We start from the raw sequence: 6587 nt of genomic DNA on the forward strand, positions 1-6587 counted from the left end.
AAATATCTCACTGTATTTGGAAAGATGTTCAAACATTCAAACTTTTTACATAGAATAGGATAGATATATATTTTTTGAATAGTAAAATAATTTATAAAAAAAAAACACTTTTATTGTAGCATTTTAGTATCACCCAAACCTATATCATAAAGGACAACTCTTGTTTAAACAACAAGTACTTTTAAAAAATGTGCTGCCATGTTTTTTTTTACGCCTGTGATGATTCGATTCAGTTTTTTTTCTGTTGTAGGTTTGTGTGCTCTTTCTCCCCTCTCCCTTCTGTGTTTATGTCTCCTGCAGGTATGTGAGTGGCAGGGGGTGTGGCTGGCTTCTCCACGCAGCAGACGAGGCACACCTGACTCCACTCAGCAATCACCTCCTCTATAAGAACCACTACTCTGCAGGATAATTCCGTCACGTTCGGTAGTGTTTCCTTATGCTCCCCATTGTTGAGCTCACAATCCTGTTGGATTTTCGTTCACGAGGTTTGCGTTTTTGGACTTACCTCTGTTTCTTCTATTTCCAGCTTTCGTATCTTGTTATTGAAGCGATTTCTTTACGCAAAACTGTGTTAATAAAATAGATAATACCAGCTCTATGACATGTTCTAGAACCACAACACTGAATAAAGACATCAACTTCTCTTGGCTCCATCCAATACTAAGTTTGCTTCAGATAATAAAATTAGCTCATATATACATTTCTGCTTTTCTTTATAGGTGTAGGCCTAATAATCGATAGAGGCTCACTATTATTTGCTGTCGGATCAAAAATGCATACACCACATACACTATTCATTTACACTACTGCACTTGGCTTTGAAATGTGTGCTTTTATTTAGTTTTGAGGACTTTTTAGCATTACTCACTTTGAACAGTAGGGGTCTCTATTAGGCAATCTCATGACAGTTGAGAAACAGTTTTTGCAATTTGGGGATTTTTTTGTTTATGCAGTTCATTCAATAAGATCACCACTATAGGTTCTAAGGAATAGGAACATGGCTTAAAACACAAAACTAAACCACACAAGAAAGTACAAGAAACTGAATGTTGTGTAATTTGAGCTAGCTTGAATTAGTGATGTTTTGTCTTTCAACAAGGAGAGCATTTTCAGATGCCTGGGACAGGACTTTACCTGTTTGTTAGGACACGTAGCATGGAAGGACATAAAACATTTACTGTGCTGCACATATGATCTGCATGTGTACAAAAGCTAATTGCTAATTCCATTAGAAGTAAAACAGATGACAACGGTTAAAAAACATTTGCATAACTCTGCATTTGCCAAGTTACAAAACACAACCTACACCCTCAACATCATCGACTGACCAGAACCCTCAACATCTTCTGGTCACTGAGCACTGTTTAATATAGAAAACACAGCTTACTGTCCTACTTATTCTGAAAGCCATGAAGGAATAAATAAAGAAAGGCAAGACACCTGAAATAGATGAGACAGAAACGTTGGCGGACAGCCAACTAGCTCAGGAGGAAAGTGATGATGGAAAAAAGAAATGTCTGCACAATTATTGGCAGAACTCCTCTCAACTATAAATTTAAGGAGGGTCTGGAGGAGGTACGAAGCGACCTTGAGAAAGAGAATGTCCAACCCCAACTTACCAAAAATCCATATCATTGTCATGGCATTGTTGAAATCCTTTTTGAAAAGCTACCTCTGCATTTTCCACTTTAGAATGATCTGTTGTTTGAAATTTGGAAAGGTATTTCTCAACTCCATCAACTCAAAACATTGGCGAAACAGAAAGGCAGCAACACTCGACATAACAAGCCTACAACAGAGGTACTTTTGCTGATTTATAGCTGCTGATAAAATTCTATTTACTGTAATAACAGCTGAATTATTTCCAAGTGGTGAAAGAAGCACTAAGACAGTTGTGACTGGTGACAGCTAACCGGAGGTGCTCTCTGAGGGAATGTGATCAGACAGCCATTTGGTTTGTAGGACTTCAAATTCAGCTGCTTGTGCAGCTCGAGTGGAAATGCGTTTTCTTTTCTTTTAGCAGCTAGAAGCCGGGGCAGTTCAATGGTCTGTTGGGGCCTTGGCAAAAATTCATTGGGGGCCCCTACAAATGATAATTTTCCTATGTTCTTTTGTCACTCACAGACGGGTAATTCTTCATCATTTAACCTTCGTAGACAAATTTGAGTTTTTACAGCAATGATGCATGTAACACTTAGGGCATAGAGAGTATTAGCAGGTGTTAGATTTATTACTGCCATTGACAAATGAGCACATTTGGACGTAATGTTGTGGTTTTCAGTTTGTCAGCTGTTGAGGGCCTCCTACTGGCCTGGGGCCCCAAATAGTTTCCTGCCTTGCCTGTTGACAAGCAGTGCCCCTGATTATAAGGACTGTTAACACATATAACCACGACACCATAAATTTGATAGAAGTGGTTGAGCTAATCAAGCTATGGAATTGGAAGCATTTAACCTGAACACGCCTGGCAAGGGGGGAATAGCTCTTCATACAGTGTCCAGTGATGAGGGCATACCGTATGTTGATTGTATATGTCAGCTGAGGCAGGCACACACTCAGCTGTTCATATTTTATGGTAACAATTGCTTGGGCCACCCGCTGTCTAAGCAGCACCTTTCGCTCTGGCTAGTTGAGACTCAGGTCTATACTGTACATGTCAGCTGTTCCCAGTCCCTGAGCATTTGGGGGTTTACTCTAGATCAGGGGTGTCCAAAGTGCGGCCCGGGGGCCATTTGTGGCCCTTGAGTGGATTGTTTGTGGCCCTTGACTTCGTTCGAAAATTCAGAAGATTTTGGCCCCAGGCCTCATCAGATGGCATATTTCGTTCTTTTTCTTTTTGATGTTAGTGAGGGAGAGCTATAAAAGCCTGACTATTCTTTCCAAAAAAATTAGAACACAACAGTTTCCCACTGCAATTAATTATTGTGCATTTACATTATTTTTTGAAGTGGTCAAAATACAAAAAGTTCCTTCCAATATTTAAAAAAAACAAACAAACAAAAAAACCCTGTGGCCCGTGAGCGATTCTAACGCGACAATTTTGGCCCGCAAGAAAAAAAGTTTGGACACCACTGCTCTAGATGTAGTGTGGCAACTTCATCGGCAGCTTTGAAGGGCTTTTCTATCAGTGATAAATGTGCAGCCGTCATAGAGGGATCCATTCATTTTTTTTCCATATTTCATAGAAACAGGGATGTCTGCAGTATTCAGCTCCACTGTTTTATAGATCTATATCACAGAACCATGGCTGTCACCATCTCTTGTCTTGATGCTCAGAACTGGCTGAGGCGTTCCAAGCCACAGGAAGACATGTCTGCCCAGGATGCTTGTGCTTTTGGGCTGGCCCCCTCAGGTCAGTCACATTACTTGTTGATATTTTGGTCACAAAGATAGTTAGAAGAATGGCATCTTTCATTAAAAAAAGACTCTGGTAAAATGAAGCTCTAGCGTAAGTTCATTCAGGAAAACTATAACTGCCTTCACAAACAGGTCTTTATCTCTTTTTGCATGCTCACTCATGTTTCCTCTGTCATTCTTGAACAGTCATTTTGTAGTTGTCATTGGGTAATTGGCTCGTCAGCAGTACTTATCTTACTGATCGCATGGCGTTCCTTTCTCATTTTCAGCCTATCATTTGCTCCCCTATTTAAATATGATTCTTTTCTGCCTTAGTTCTTTCTCGTTGATGTTTTATGCGTCCCTTCACCTCCCCCATATCTTTCTGACTGAATTTAAGCTACAGCTTCATTGATATAAAAACAACCATTGCTTCTCTTTTTGACCTGTAATTCTTTGCAGCTGGCTGAGTATCACAGTATCAGTAAGTGGGTTCTCCTGCATGGCTGAGAGGGTTTCCATGCTCTGTCACTTCACTCTTGAGTGTTTCCCTTCACATCTCTTCTTCTTTTATCCTCTTGGCCCAGAAATTGAGTAATCATCACTCATCTCAGTGAATGGATCACCTTGAGGCATCTGCTGAACCACTGTGTGTCAAACACAAAGTTGAACTGCTTTCATATAAATGTACATGATAATGTTCTATTATGAGCAAAATGCAGTCATCAAAATCTTTGTATTTTGCCAACATACGCCAGGTAAAACATCGACCATTTTATTTTTGATGTTCACATACATGTGGTCAAAATGTTGAATTCAGGGCACATCCATTATGAATGAGAGATATTAAGGGAGGATTAGGTCGTAGGGACGATGAAAGAGTAGTAGACAAAACTGGTTGAAACAATTCATTAAAATGGCATCCAAAATAGAACTCACAGACTGGGGTAGGTAAAAGCAATTAAAATGTTTAACTCATCCAGGTCAGTACACAAAAAATCTACAAGGCAAACAAAACCAAAGTGGCAAGGCTAAAGACGAAATCAAAAAACAAGCTTCACGGGATAGGGAAGACACACAGGGTGACACACAAAGACGGTTTGTCAAGGCCTGAATGGAACAGACTTTTGGTGTAAGCTCTTCCTGAATATAAATTGTTTTCAGCTGAACTATAATTGATACTTAAGTTACAACATAGCCGTATGTTTTTTCTTTCTTTTCTCTATTCAGCTCAGCCAAGAAGCAAGACAAAAAGTTTACAGAAAAGCTAACAGAGCATGTACCTTTGAGTTTAACGCCAACATACAGTAAGCATGCTGACATTTTCTCAAGGACATTTATATGTTGGTGTTTAATTTAAGTCATGTTTAGCCTGTTCACCATCTTAGTAAGTAATAATGTGCTGACAACACAGCAATCAAACCCAAAAAGTTAACCTGCTGGTGGCACCGAATCTCAAAGGTTATGTTCTGAAAAGTGTGAATTAATGCGTGTTGGGGGGATATTGCACAACTTTCATCCAACATAAATTTATTTCAGTGTTCAACGGTGTGTAGCTATAATCTACATCCACAGATTCTGCACGGTTTTATCTACTGGCATTTGTACTGAAAGATGTTTGGTTTTCGTATCTAACACAACAGGTATTTTAGAGGACCTTGGTTGAATGGAAGCACCGAAAAATTTGCCATCGTGTCAAAAGGTATTTAGGTCTGACAGTAGTGAATGGGTTCTGGGGTTGTTAAAATACAAGCTATGAAAAAACTTCTGAGGAATTGTACATTTATAATGCTTGTATTAAATCAGTAAAGTTTATCCTTATCCATATTAACACAACATATAAATAGATAGATAGATAGATAGATAGATAGATAGATAGATAGATAGATAGATAGATAGATAGATAGATAGATAGATAGATAGATAGATAGATAGATGTCTGTCAAAGCTCATTTCGATGGCTTTAATGACAAACACTGAAACTATTCTGTAAAGCTGTTCCCCAGATTACTTTAGCATCATGGGGATAACCTGCAGCCAGATTGGTTTACAAAGAGAGTGTGGGGGGTTCTTCCTGTATGCTAACAATCACTAAGTCATCCCTTTTTAGCAGAACAGTCTACTGTATATAGGGCTGCTTTCAACTGTGTTATCTAAGATATCTAAAGTGCTCTCTCTGCCAGATTACATGTACTGACATCTTGATCCAATGTTAGTATCACTGTCTAGCCTCTTCATTATGGACACTTCTCATATAATGCAAAGAGATCACTTCATACAGTGCGTCACATTTACCTGAAGCATCCAAATAAAACACGTACTTCGGAAGGTTTCACTTTCCACTTCCAGATTTGTTATGTAACTGAATTTGAGTTTCATATACAGTGCCGAATACCTTTGTTTCCACAGAGACAGGTAGATGCTTAGATTTTCGAACTATACTTTTTCAAAAGGGGATATAAAAGTGGTCAGGTTTTGTGAGTGACCTAGAACATCCCTGTATATGCTGGACTATAAAAGACTGAGCCAAAAGAGAGCAGTAAAAAGAAAGAAAAAGTGGTTTGATACCGGCGTTAGTTTTCCGTCTAATGTAGTTCTTGCATGTAAAATAATAGTAGCTCAAGCAAAGATTTGACTGTCTTATGTTAAATGTATCATAGCCTGTGTAAATTAGAAGCACATTTCTAAAAATACTACCTATTGCCAATTAGTAATTGAGGGGAGAGTTGAGTTACAGCTTATGTCATAATCAACATGGAGGGGATGTCTGTTGTCAACAGAACTGTTAAATTCTGAGATGTCAGACCAAGTCTATTTTAATGTGAAGGATGGTGATGCCGGCTGTCTCTCATCAACTCAATAAAACTGGAAGACTGGCCTATATCACAATATAATATCTGGATTAAATTTGACAATTATCTATAGCCTACAATAAAAAAGACTGACTTCAGTTTCAAATAAATGGTGCTACATCCCAAAATGTTAGATAAATGAGTATGTCTCGTGAAAGACTTGGGCATATCATTTTCCCATGACATATCTTTAGGCTATGTCATGGGAAGGTTAAAGACTTTAAATGAAAGCAAAAGTACACGCCTGTTTTTCTTCCTGCCCTACACTTCCCTAAACGCAGAGCTGCATTAAAACAAGCGGGAACTACGTGTTTGCATGTGAGTGAACTTCCTCCTCCTCTCAGGCGCACTTGCTGAAGCGCATCCTCTGCTGCTCAGGCTCTCTGTCTGCTCCTTTAA

Source organism: Symphodus melops, assembly GCF_947650265.1.
Source record: "Symphodus melops genome assembly, chromosome: 16".
Taxonomy (NCBI): Eukaryota; Metazoa; Chordata; class Actinopteri; order Labriformes; family Labridae; genus Symphodus; species Symphodus melops.